We start from the raw sequence: 14,840 nt of genomic DNA on the forward strand, positions 1-14,840 counted from the left end.
TATCCACATCGAGGAATGACAATAAATTGCACAAAAAGAGATCCACATTCAAGGCAATCAAGGGCAAAGGGAGCAAGTACCACCTATGTTTTGCTAACTCATACATGGAAAATCACTCAGAATGACACACACATAACAGCTAAGGTTGGTAAGGACTTCTGGAGATCGTCTAGTCCACCATGCTCTGCTCAAAGTAGGGAAAATGACAGCATGTTGCACAAAGCCATATCCAGTCAGGTTTGGAATACCTCCAAGGATAGGGACTCTACAATCTCTCTGGACAAACAGCTCAGGTGTTTGATCAGCCTCAAAATTTCTTACGCTTAAATGGAATTTGCTAGTTTTGGGTTGTGCCCGTTGCCCCTTGTCCTGTCCCTGGGCACCACTGGGACGATTCTGACTCCATCTTCTTTACTCCATTACATCAAGTACTTATACACATTGACAAAATCCCTGTCCCAAGTACTTATACACATTGACAAAATCCCTGCCCACGCCTTCTTTTCTCCAGACTGAACAATCCTAGTTCTCTCACCCTCTTCTTGCATGAAAGATGCTCAGGCACTTAGTCATCTTTGAGCCCTACACTGGACCTGCTTCAAGAAGCCCATGTATTTCTTGTAGTGGGGAGCCCAGAACAGGACACAGTAGTCTAGGCATGGTCTTGCCAGTACTGGGTAGAGCGGACATATTACCTCCAATGACCTGCTGCTCTCCCTATCACAGCCAGGATGTTGTTGGATTTTTTTTAGCTCGGGCAGATTGCTGGCTCATATTCAACTTCTTGTCCACTAGGACCCCCAGGTCCTAGTTTCTTTGCAGCCATTTGGCTCCCAGCATTGTACTGGTGCATGGGGTTATTTCTTCCCAGGTGCAGGACTTTGCATTTCCCTGTATTGAACTTCATGCTGTTCCTGTTGGCCCATTTCTCCAGTCTGTCAAGGTCCCTCTAAATGGCAGCACAACCATCTGGTCTATCAGTCACTCCTCCCAGTTTTATATCACCTGCAAATTTGCTGAGGATGCACTCTGCCCCACCATCCAGGTCATTAATGAAGATATTAAAAAGTGTTCAGCCAGTATTGAACCCTGGGGTACACTGCTAGTGATTGGCTTCCAGCTGGATTTCACTCTGCCGATCACAACACTTTCTGCCCAGCAGTTCAGTCAGTTTTCATTCCACCTGTCCTGGTTTTAGCTGGGATAGAGTTCATTTTCTTCCTAGTAGCTGATATAGTGTTATGTTTTGGGTTCAGTATGAGCAGAATGTTGATGACACACTGATGTTTTCAGTTGTTGCTAGGTAGTGTTTACACTAAGTCAAGGATTTTTCAGCTTCTCATGCCCAACCAGCAAGAAGGCTGGAGGGGCACAAGGAGTTGGGAGGGGACACAGCCAGGGCAGCTGATCCAAACTGGCCAATGGGGTATTCCATACCATGTGACATCATCTCTAGTATAGAAACTGGGGGGAGTGGGGCTGGGAGGGATCACTGCTCAGGAACTAACTGGGCATCGGTCAGCAGGTGGTGAGCAATTGCACTGTGTATCACTTGTTTTGTATACTCCAATCCCTTTATTATTATTATTGTAATCTTATTATTGTTATTATTATCGTTATTAGTTTCTTCTTTTCTGTTCTATTAAACTGTTCTTATTTCAACCCACGAGTTTTACTTTTTTTTCTGATTCTCTCCCCCGTCCCACTGGGTTGGGGGGGAGTGAGTGAGCGGCTGCATGGTGCTTAGTTGCTGGCTGGGATTAAACTACAACACCGCCTCACTGTTGATTTGTCTAGCCCATACTTCATCAGTTTGCCAAGGAGGATGTTATTGGAGACAGGATCAAAAGCCTTAATCATTTTGAATCACTGTTTGAAAAATCTAATTTTTAACACAAACAAAACCAATTAAAAAATAGCCAGTCAAAAATTTGTTAAGTACATGGATTTTTTTTCTCCACTTTCTCATCAGGGTGTACACTTTAAGTTCTGAAGGAAGAATCTGAGTATAACTTGTGCATTACAGTGCACATACGTATACAATACTTTTGTTTTGTACCCAGCACATAGTACATGAAAATTTCCTATGATTTATTAAAGATCCATTTCATTACTAGACAATGAAAACAAACAAATTCAACAATACTCATAGATTCTGCTCAGACAATAGCCTAAGAAAAAGCTTGTATTTTTCTGATATTCTGTGAAAGCCTAAAATTTCTTCCAAACAAGGAAAATAATGTATACAAAGAGAAAGTGTATTTGTGACAGTAGAGAAAATTTAACACATAATACCAATATGAACAAGCTGATGTAACCTAGGCCGCCTTTTCCAATCAGTACACAACAACGCAATATCTCAATTCTATTGATGGAAGACAGACAATAAAAAGAGAAATTCTTAAACAGAAAAGCAAAGACAAATAAAAATAGAATATTGAAACAAATCTGAAGACTAAGAATTTAAAGAAAGTTTTCAAACAATTATTCAAGGAAGCCATCTTCAAAAGTTCCCTGAGCAGATTTTCACCTGGAGTAATGTAGGTTAATGCAGCACCAACAGAGTAACTATAATCATCATACAAGACTCCGGGCTTTTTTGTCTAAGATGGTATGTCCTCCAAAATCTTATCTGTCCATTAATAGTGCACAAAAGAGCTCTTTGTATGTCTCCAGAAGCAAATGCAAACAGTGTTGGGATCAATAAGCCTAAACAACAAAGAAGCAGACTATTAAACTTGATCATGTAAGTAAATGAGGAAAAATGCCATTAAACATCATTGATAAGTACATTCATTCATATCAGGGAAGGTAACCCCCCTTTCCAAGCTTATGTCCACTTCACTTGTGGATCGCCAACTTTCTTATGGTGTGAGTAATTTATTATGAAATCGCAGATGACTTTGATAAATAACATGTAGGACCCCATTCAGAAATCACTGCATTTTCGGGTCATCTTAATCCTTTGGCTCCAGACTTTCAAATACCTATTTTGTCTTGCACATAATTCCCTTTCCCCAGCATCAGTATTCTGGTGATTTTGTATTTGCCTCCTTACCATGCATCTGCAGCAACACTGGCAGGCTTTTTGAACTGAGTATTATACATACTATTCTGTACAAACCCAGCTTGGGCAAGTTGAACGAATGGCTCCTTAGTTTTGTTATCCCCCCTGCATCAGCACCACCAGTGTTATCCAGCATTACCCAGCATAGCGGTAGCCCACCAGCAGATGAGAGCTTACCTGATAATCATCATTTTATAAGTGGTCTGTCATAAGCCTAGAAAAAGATCTCAGACAAGGCCAAGAACAAGCTTGATTTTCTTATATTTGTAGAGGTGGTTGCAGCAAAATTAGACACATCTTGAAAGCCATGATCATTTAGATTAAGGTATAATTGCCTCTAATGAGCTCTCTTGGAAGCTGAGTTATTTACCAGCAGTTAGAATGGCAGTCCAAAGAAATCCCTTCCTGCTTTTGAAATAACGAAAGCAAGCATCAACAGCAATAAATGCATTTCCAAACTTGTACCTATACAAGAAAGCCCTGTTGATCAGTTTAATAAAGATCAGAGACATTATCTTTTGGATAATGAAATGTGTCCCTAAAGATCAAATGAGATCTTTAGTCCTGACCAAACTTACCAAATATATAACACATCTGGCCCTAGTTGACCTGGCGTAGTGAAGCAAATTTCAACCCTGCAATATATAGCTGGTTTTTTAACATTCATTAAACTCCTTTTCTTTTCTTTTTTTTTTTTTTCCCCACCAGCAAGTCAATTTTCTCATTTGCAAATCAGCCAGCATGCCATTTCAGAATCCCTCTGAGCTGGGTTCCATGCATGACTGAAAATACCAACAATGAGAGACCAGCAGTTGCTGTGCATTTTCACAGCAGCTGAAAGGACCCAGAGGCTCCTGTAAGGCAATCAAGCACAACAAACCTGCGTATTTCAAGAAAGCATACTGGAAAAAAAAAAATCTGTTCTTCACAATAATTGAGAAAGCATATTTAATTAACTAAACTTTTATTTACTGTTGTTTCCTGAAGAAAAGTTAATTGTATTGGTTAACAGCCTGTTGCAGCAACAAGGCACTTAAAAAAAAAAAATAAAAATTATTAGATAAACAAAATTAGAAGCTTGGATGGATCCCAGGATTTTTCACACTGCCTATCCCTAACTTGTCTTGCTTAAGCAAGCCATCCTTTCCGTTTTTCTTGTTTACCCTTTGCATAAAATTTCCTTTCTTTCTGTAGTGGCCCAGTATCAATCAACAGAGAAAATGGAGACAGCTTTGCTCTAGCACCTCTTCCAGGCTGGCGGTTTGTGAGTTTGCTGGGAATCTGGAAACCATGGTCCAGACTTCCTCAGTCTGAATGCAATAAATGCATGCTTCTCATTTCCTCAGTGAGTGTCCAAGCCACGAGGTTACTAAACCCCTAATCCCTACCCTGTCTCTTCTCCCGTTCCAATTGAAGAGTGATCATAGTCCATATACAAGAGGGACAACCTGGGCACTTGAAAATAGGAGAGGTGTTGGGGCTAAGGATCCAACTTTCAACAAAGACTTTTATTGCCAGATGTGGGTCAGGGCTTACTTTAGGAGAGAGGCACAGGCTTATGCTTTTGTGTTCCTTGTTGGCTGATGTGAGCAACCTCACTCCATGTGTCCATGGTCATACATCTGATTTGAGAAGTTAAAGTAATAATTTCTATTATCCTAAATTGATTGTTTTCATATTTCATGCATTCCATTATCGATATATTTTACAAATTGGAAAAACAGAAGGTCTGAATAAGTATATAGGTCATCCGTATAACACTGTGGTCTATTACATAAAGCACAAACAAATCTCAGTCCTAAACCAGCTTTTTTTCACTGAGTTGCATCATGATCCTGTGCATATCACTTGACACCTGAGATAGATTGAATTTCTCTACTTATAAAGTGGAAGCTGCTATATTTGCATGCTAAGCTATAAGTATTATAAGTAATTTTGGCTGGAAGACTCTTTCACTGTATGACATTTCACCAAATGAGCTTTTTAGTCAAGAGGAGATGCTTTACAAAGAAATAGCAAGTTTGATGAAAGAGAAGGGAAGAATAGACTGATTATTAAAGGAAGTAGAGGTTCAAATCCTTAGTCTGCCGATCCAGCATGTTCTAGCAAGAAAAAAAAATCTGTCCTGATTCATGTAAAACAATGTAATTGAACCTGGGTTTCCCCCATGCCAGGCCAGTTCCCTAATCACATCCACATGTCTTGATACATAAACATTGATTTTGATAATTCCATTTCTGCTGCAGTGTTCCAAAAAGTTTTGGTCATGTTCCAAGATGGAATGAAAACAAATGTTAATGTTGGTATGAAATGGAATTGCTTTAGCTGTGACACACAGCACAATACATGTTAACAAAGTATATTATACATAAAAACATCAGTTAAGGGCATGTCTGCAGTATGGTGTGTGGATGCTCAAGATAGCTGTAAATGACAATTTAAACAAAAAAGCTGTAGATACTAGCTTGTAGTGAGCTCTGTGACAGAAAAATTGGACTGCTTTGATACCTCCACAAGCTTGTTAAAATCTGCTTTGCATTCTACTTAGCAGACATACCAGTTTTTGTTGGTGTTTCTCTAGCAAATATAGTGACAACTGGGATCTAAATAATTTTGTCTACTAATTAGATCATTAGTGTACTAAACAAACACGAACTAGGTACATCTGTACCTGGATGTACCTAGATAGGAAATTGGTCTAGAATAATAAAATAGTTACTGTTAAGTCTGGTAATGGAAGCTGGTCCTGGCAGAGGGCAAAAGAGCAGGAAGCAGGAAGGTAAGTTTGCTGTCCCATTGCCATCGTGTCATGTATTCCCCCCCCCCCCCCCTCCCCCACCAAGGTTTCAGTCCAGGAAAAGAGGGAAATTTTCCAAACTTCTTAAGGAAGTAGTTCAGATGTTCACACATTTAAATAGAAATACATTGCAGGGCATCCAGTTTTCTAGATCCTAGTGCCTTTTATTCTTCTAGTCCCTGCAGTCTCGAAATATGCTGCTCTTTTCAATGCCATCTTTTCCATCTAGCAGCTTTTTTCAGATTTTTCCACCTGGATGCAAACTCTCTCAGGTTTTCTGCAGAAAATCTTGATCTCGAATCCTACCAGTACAGGGTGGCATATAATCTCAGCCCAAAGAGTGCACTTAGAACTGGAGCTTAGCAGGGGCAAATAGAGCATTTCTGGATGTGTCTGTGATGGGCTATAATTACATGGTATAACAGCAGCTCTTGTTAAAGCTTGCAGAAAAGCAGGTCTGATTCAGCTATCTCCACTAGGCTCTACTCTGAGACATAGTGACAGTCTCTTGCAAAAATTTTGCTTTTAAGAAAATCAAATTGGTTGAAATATTTGTCCTAATGAAATATCTAATAACACACTAAGGAAAATTATGACATACATACAAGATTCATTACTATCTAATGAATAGGGGAGCTATCTAGCCATTTATAAGTATAGGTATGGGCACATCAACTTATCTTCTGTCATAAGAAAGTACAGTCCTATACCTTTAGAGCTTCATGTAAAACCTTAGTTAAAACATCTTTAAATTTCTCTTTAAACAAATAAAAGCTTTCCTTTTGTGTTGCATCTGTTCTTGCTGTCCCTAAAGTTACTTTGTATTTTCCATCTAGAGGAAAACCATAAATATAAACAGCCAACAGCTCAGTGGATAGAATCTTAATCTTAGGAAAAATAAGACAGTTAAACAAATACATACTTTGCCTATATATTCTACAATGTTTACTGTAGTCTAACATGGAAACTAGACCCTCTTGGAAGCAGAGGGGAGAGAAGGGAAGGTAAGGAAGAGGAGCAGGGAGAGGGAGAGGAAGTTTTTATGGTTTTGTAATAGCTAACCTGTATTACTCATAGGGCCATTTGAAATAATTTATGCAAGACCTGTTTCAAAGGGTATATTTGATTTTATCAAAAGAATTCTGAATGTTTCTGCTTTCTTCTTGAAATAAAAGGGTTTGTGAATATGATGAATTACTACCCTGCAAACTATCTGGGTTTTTTTCTGCAGAGTATTCAGTACTTCCAAAAGCACAACGCTGCATTTCCAAATGTGTATGAGGACCAGTTCAGTCATTGAAAACTTGGCTGAAATACATTTATATCTACTTTATCCACTGACCTAAGTATGATTAATACATAAGTGTCTACCTTTATTTCCTTTCAGTAACCACCAATATCCTGTAGGTTTTGAACAGATGTTCAGTAACTGAAGTGGTACATCTACATCTGCCACTGAAGATTATGGCTTGTAATTATGGAAGAAAACTTCCAAAATAAAGAATATTCTCTTCATTTTTAACTAAAAACATAGTAGCAGGAAAATTTTTCACTTTGGAAGGAAGTATTCTTACTTCTCTTATACAGGTGGGAACAGTACAGCACACAGTTGGCCGTAGTCACCACGTAGGCCAGACTCAGAGCTGGTGGCAGAAAGCAGGTGTCCTGACCATGAATGGCCATGTGCTGTACCCATGAAGTCACACTGAATTTGAACCAGAAGAGAAGAGAGTCTGCTGGTTGTGAACTGTGACTATCAGACGGAGTATCCAGGGTTCATGTTTGGCACGCCTGGAACAGAAAGCTCAGAGGTAGCCTAGAAGCTATGGGAGGTCTTGCCTTTTCTGTCTGATTTGAACTAGGCACATTTATTTAAATACGAATGAATCTAAGATTAACTTTGTACTACAGTAGGTAGGAAACATGACTTCTACAGGCAAATCTCATGAGAAAGAACACTCCTGCTAGCTTGCTTTCCAGTATTTCTTGGTTGTGAAATACCTTTAGCATTCCTGAGTGAACTGCACAGAAGGCAACGTACCCTTCAAGAACAGCTCTACAAAGGGAATGGGTGAAGTTTCAACTATTATTTCCTTAATTTTACAAAAATCTTGCCTAAAGAATATCATCAAGTCTTAAATGCAGAAATGCATTGGAAAAAAATAGTAAATGTTATTGCTGTGTTATCTTGATTTTGGTAGAAATTCCTTCAGCTAAGCTTTTATATCAAATCCTGTCTCAAGCATAAGCCTTACTGAAGAAACTGTCGTTGACAACAGCAGGCTTTGAATCAAATCTGTTCTTCTCTGAGTTTCAGAATCCAAAATAGATTGGTCATTTTAGTCCAATATTTAACAACCAAAGGTATGCACTCCAGCATTTATCAAGCTGACCTGGACTTTGCTTCTAGCATCTGAATGTTGTGTCAGAAACACAATTTCATCTTTATGAAAAGTAACCTAACCCTAATATTGGTTATCTTAATGGAGGTGAGATAATTTTCTATTTAGCTTTCTATATAGGTGTGTTTGTACCTATACATAGCTATATGCACACACCCCTGTTACATACAGTGGTCAAAGCAATCTAATAATCTAGCACTTGCCAGAACATCAAACACACATACAGACTTTTTTCTGAAGCAAGCTGCAAGTCAATTAACTACGTTTTGTACTAGGAATTCTATATCTTTCAAAGTAGACTTCTGAATTTCCAGTTTGGTCCACTTTGTACATTCATAAACAGCATTAATATTACTCAAATTCCAATTTCCAAATGTTATTGACTCTTACTCTTTCATCAATAGTCCAGTGCTATTTGCCATAAATAGGTAAAAGCTCAGCTCTTGGAAGGGAAGTGAATGAGTTTCAGCTTTTAGTTAGGAAGGACAATCACAAAAAAAAAAAACAGTTCACTGGTTTCAGTGAAAAGCTTACAAATGCAACATAAATGGTAGAATGTGCTGAAATAGGAGGAAAATAAAAATTTATAAAAAGACAAGACAAAATTATCTTTTTGACTCATGAATTTAAGCCACCCCTGAGAGTTTTAAAAATTTGGGACTGACAAAACAGAGCACTCCAAAGTTCTTAGTGCTTTTGGGTTTGTATTTGCAACTTCAGTGGAAAGCTGTGTTCTAAATTGATCATAGTTACATTATTACGAGTATGGTTTATATCTAGACTTGAAGCAGTAATCCCACTTTTAGAGCTGAGGGAGAGAAGTTCTCTTACCTGAGTAATCACATTTTCTAAGTATTATCTTTTCCATATGTTCATGGACAGGAAAAACATGAAATCACTTGTGAAAAGATTTCTTAATCCTCTGCCTTTCTGCTTTTTCTTGTATTAAATGTTGATCTTTTAATACTCTTGAGCTTATAATCTAATTTCATATTCTAATTGCATCATTAAGTTTCTTATAGTGTCATGTATTCCCATGAAGATTTAGGGGTAACATACAGTACAGGAATTGTTGATTACCTTTTGTCAGCATCCAGAAAAATCTCATAGGAAGTTTCATAGGTACATGCTTAGGCCAGACAGCTACGTAGCATTAATTTCAAACTGACTTTGTATCCAGATGCATCTTTCTTGCTAAATATTTGCCAAGTGAAAATCAAACAAAACCAAGGCTGTTCCTGCTACAAAATAAGTAGCTCATGACACAAAAATTACTCATCTTTTTGAATTCACAATATAGTAGTACACACCTTTTTAAAAAATGTATTTTTTAGAAAATATGTGCCAAATTTATAATTGAAAATATACTAATCTAAAAAATATGGAAACTTTAAATGTATTAGCTTATACTGGAAGGACATTTGTGTCTAAGAGCAAAAGAGTGGAGAGAATATGTAATAGCTTGCTGGCTAACTAAATGTGGCTTTAGTTATTAAAAGTGAAAAACATGAAAATGGTAAAACAAGAAAATTAACAAAATCAACAAAAAAGCATGCATATGCGTGTACAAGTCAGATCACGTCAAGTTCAGGTATCCTTGTCAATCTCTCCTGACAAGATCTAGGGGCATACCTATACTTCTAGATAAAAGCCCAGGGAGCAAGATCAGACACTGAGCCCCTTAGCACCCACATGGGTCTGTAGTTAACCCACCCTTGACTCTGCTCTGGACTACTGCAAGCAACAATTTCCAATAAAATTTTGCCACAGCTACCAGTTATCAGGGTAAGAGTTAATCGGGGTAGAGATTAGCTCATGATCCTCTTTTTTGTTTAACAGTATGGATGTAGCCAGGGTCTTCCACAGCAGGCCAGGTAGAGACCTGAGAAGGAATGCACGCTGTAAGTGCATACTCTTTTCAGGCTGAAGGGCTACTGAGTTTAGGCCATTTTCCTGGTCGTAAAGTGTTCGAGTACTACACTAAAAAGCATAGAAGAAACACAGAGGCACTAAAATATATCCCCATTACTCACATAGTCTCTGCCATGCATTTCAGCCTAGAATACTAATTCAGGAAAGACAGTACATCAAAGCCAGCATTTTGAAGAGTGTCTCAGTCAGTCACTGAGACATAAATGTGTTCTTTATGAATTATAAATTACCACATAAGGGGGAATATTTTGTTCTTTGATGTGTGTACAGAATGAAAAGCAGATATGAGCAGCGATGAATGAGACCAGGTTCCTCTGCTACTGGAGATGTCAATTCCTTGCACTAAGTAGGCTATTCACAGCTGAGCTCGCTCCTCTTACACTGCTTACCTTATGTATTGTCCACTATCACTAGCTACAACTCGCTCTCCTTTTTTTGTGTTGGTCCATGATCCTACAAGTGCAAAAAAAGTAATAGGATACCTTGATCCCATATTTGCAAGTGCACTCCTAGGCCCAGAGCCTGGGCCACAGATGAAACAGAAAACTCTATTACCATTTTTCATAAAGTATCCTGCTGCTAATTTTTTACGGCTTCTAACTAGTTGCATCAGCAAGTCCTTGTATATCAAAGATTGCAGATCATCTATACCCTCCAGCACTCACCTGCTTGTAACTTTGGGCGACAGAACATTTGTATCTAGAGACCTGTCAGATTAAAAGCATTCCTCTCATCCGACCGGGCCGCTAACTGTAAAATGTAAAGCCTTTCACTCTTGTCATTTAAAGAGATTCTGTTCTCAATCACTTCCATCAAACCAGTAATATATGCATAACAGTCAAGTATCTTAGTTTGATGTAAGCCCCCCTTTCATGCATTAAAATGTTCTCTTTCAGTCAGTGCAATTCAGTTGTATCAAAACTTGGTGGCATGCTAAAAACTGGAAAGATAGATTTTTTTCTTTTTTGTAAAACAAATGTAATATAAAAATTAATAGTGCAAAAACTACTGTATTGATTCTATTGCTCATTCTCTAGACAGTAAGTATAGAAAGAACAGTCTAATTAGGATCTAGACCACATTCGTCTTTCAATCCATAGTTTGATAAACAGATTACATAGTACAAGTCACCCAAGAGATCCTTTCCACCTCTGTTTCTAAAACTGGTTTGGTTTTATATTTTTTTAAAGTATTGATATTACCAAATTTCCCCTCTGCCCTTAGAAGCATTGACAACAATGAGGGCTTTCTGCAGAATTAATGTCCAGAATCAAAATACACAATATAAGAATAGGAGACCAAGGATAAAGTCATGGTTTATATATAATATAAATTAATAAAACACCTTGTAATGACTGTAAAACTGGAAGAATATTATAAAGATGGGCCACAGGTTTTACCTGAAGCCATACGTTGCCTGTCTTTACATGCAGAGCGATGGGAAAGATAAGTCTTCCTGCCTTATAAAGCACTCACAGGAAGCCTCAAGTTTTCTTCTCTGCAAAATAATAAACCCTTTTTGTGTGTCTTTGAAGTGGAACATTACTACTTTTTTCCATTGACATGTTTTTTAGATTCATTCTGCCAAATAGTCACATATATAATATATGTAAAGCAAGGGGGCAGAAAGAGAGAGGATAAGAGAAAGGGAGAGCTCATGGCTACTTTCCATAATGGAAAAAAAGGTTTCATGTGCACATATGAACAACAGATGTAGAAATATTTAATATTACAACACTAAGCAAATGAGTTCATGTAATAGCCTTATTGTAGGAGACTATGAAGCTGTGAAAATTTTTTATCTGCAAGCATACTCAATCCTAAACAATGTAGGATTCTGGCTGTGCCAAAACCTACCATGCTAGATTAGAAGAGACATTAAATCTCTTGAGAGAAAATATACTACTTAGATTATAGCCTTGCTGTGGGTATTGATTCAAACAAACTGATACTTTATAATGAAGCAGAGCTGTAAAAAGTTTAAGAATAAATAACAATAAACAAATATTTGCAGTTTACTGCAATACTGCCTGTATACAAAGAATGCAAGCCCTTTGTATTCTGTAGTCTCAAATATGCAGTAAGATCTATTCTGGTGAAGCTTTAAAACACAACAGGGTTAGAAATTTGCTCAAGAGTTCACCCTTGTGAATCCAATTGTACTATCAGGTGTTATTCTTGGTCTCACATTACCCACCACACCATTTGTGTTGCGGAGCAGGAGGATAATTGTAGCTTTTTATCAAAGATAGATCTGAGCTGAATTAGGCAATATTATAGTGATGCTACACGATATATCAAACTAATTTTATATGGTGGCATGGGTCAGTAGACCAACAGCATTATATATAATCAGAATACTTCATAGGCAAACTGTTTACAAGAGGGAATTGCTAAAATATGAGAAAATGCTCAATTCTCAGTCCAATGAATTTCGATTTTATAGGGCAGTATTGATTCTGCATTAATATAAGTCCTCAACCCCACTTGCTGCTGTAATCTTTTTATCTCTCTCTAGTGAGCAAATAACTACCTTAGCAAAACTATCGCAGACTAAAAAAAAAAGCACTGAATACCATTGCTTATTCCATTTCCTCTGTTGTAAACTAAACTGTACTGGCAATTTGCACTGCAGGAGACAATGACTACGGACTACAATGACTACCATTTTTAGCTGCTTTGCTTCTGCTCCTGTTCCTTTTCATACATAAGCAGTAAATATTCAGGCTTCTAGTTTTCATATAAAGTTATAGCCCAAAACATTATTCAAAATTAATATGTAATCAGAATACTTACACAGCCAGTTATGTAGGTGTTAATAGGCATTCTTAAACAAGAACACTGAGTTAAGATTAATTTGTAAATTACTTTTATTTTTATATAGTCTTCAATGAAAAGCCCATTTATAAATTTGATGTATCAATTTCCACGTGACAGCCTTAACTCTGGTCTTAGCATAGATACAGATTAAATTTTCCAGTAAGTGTAATGAAACATATTCACATTCTTGCAACATATTCAAGGCAATTCAAGCATCAAAACATTAGAAAACAAAAATTCAGGCTGCCCAGGCAGCCTTGATTCAAGCTTTTCTATGCAAAACTTAGCTTAAAGGTAACTAACATGCAACTGAAGACTTTCAGTTGTGGTATAACATTATTTTTCACAGGACCTTTTGTTCCATTCAGTACCTAGTAAGCATGCTGCTCAAAATACTTTATCACCATTCAGTGATGGTGCATGTGTTGTTTACAACACATGCTATCCATAATCTGCAATGAGTATGGAATTACTAACTTTTTAAAGGATTGCCACAATATATGTATTACATATATGCTTCACAAATATTAATTGTCTCCAGAAACCTGCTCTCACAAATTTCTGTCTCTGAAGCTAGTTGGCTGAAACTTTTGATGACATGGCCTTCATCAGTTCCCAGCAGTTCTTCATTCTGTCTCACCACTCACTATTTCATATACTACAGTCTTGAATCTGACTGTTTTAGAGGGCAGAGAGAGAAACAATACATTGAAAATATTAATTTATCATTACTTATTTTCACTTCTTTTGTAGCTGTATTTCATTATAAAATACCATTTCATATTAATCAGTGTCCATGGGTAGGTCATATAAATGAATCAAGTAACATATATTCCTGTTTAAGCATATATACTCAAACATCTGTCTTGTGTTTATGGGTGACAGTAAAGAAAAATGTTGTAGGTCACAGAGGGAAAATTAAAAAATGCACACACACTACAGTTCAACACCACCCGCAGAACAACTACACCCATAACTTATATTCCTCCTCCTCATTTCTTGCTCTCGTGCCTTCCTCACGAAGAATCTTTTCTCCTTCTGTCCCTTCCATGGCCAGGAATGGTAACTGAAAAAGGAATGGGCAGGGTGGGGGGAAGTAAGGCTTTCAGGGAAATAAGGCTGAGGGGAAGATACACCTTCCTTTTCTCGGCCTGCTGTCCCAAAGGAGAGGGTCAGGTGCAGTTTAGTTTGGAGAGAAAAGTGAGGATTTTTTTCAATGGACATCAGATTTTTTTGTTCAGTCACACCCTTTTTAGTTATAATTTAATATCTATCCTTTCTAAACTAACTTCCATCTGGAAAGGAAGTCATGTTACATGCATTTGTAAGGAATGCAGATGACATACCTGTTCTTCAGGCTGGGAAGGAGCAGCCAGTAGCTGTGGGTTTCTTCCCCATTCAAACTACCAGACAGCAATCTCTGAAATCCTAAACAAGCATATTGTCACCAAAACTGTGTGACTTTCAACAAATCAAGGCTTCCATTAGCAAAAGTAGAGAGATTTCAGAGTGTGGACACCAGTAAAGTGAAATGGATTGGGTCCTGTTTATTAATAGTTTATCAGATTAGAAGGCAGACCCAAGCAGGCAGCAAAAAGGCAGGAGAAGTACTGACAGGGTGGAGAAGGTCAACACCTCATACCCCCAGGCTTAGGATGCACTAATAGACAGTACTTTCAGATTTTCATGGGAAGTGTTCAAGGTCAGGTGTGATGGGGCTTTGAGCAACCTGATCTAGTGAAAGATATCCCTGCCCATATCAAGGGGGGTGGACTAGATGATCTTCAAAGGTCCCACCCAACCGAAACCATTCTATGATTTT

This window comes from Haliaeetus leucocephalus, unplaced genomic scaffold, assembly GCF_000737465.1.
Source record: "Haliaeetus leucocephalus isolate CR32 unplaced genomic scaffold, Haliaeetus_leucocephalus-4.0 Scaffold239, whole genome shotgun sequence".
NCBI lineage: Eukaryota > Metazoa > Chordata > Aves > Accipitriformes > Accipitridae > Haliaeetus > Haliaeetus leucocephalus.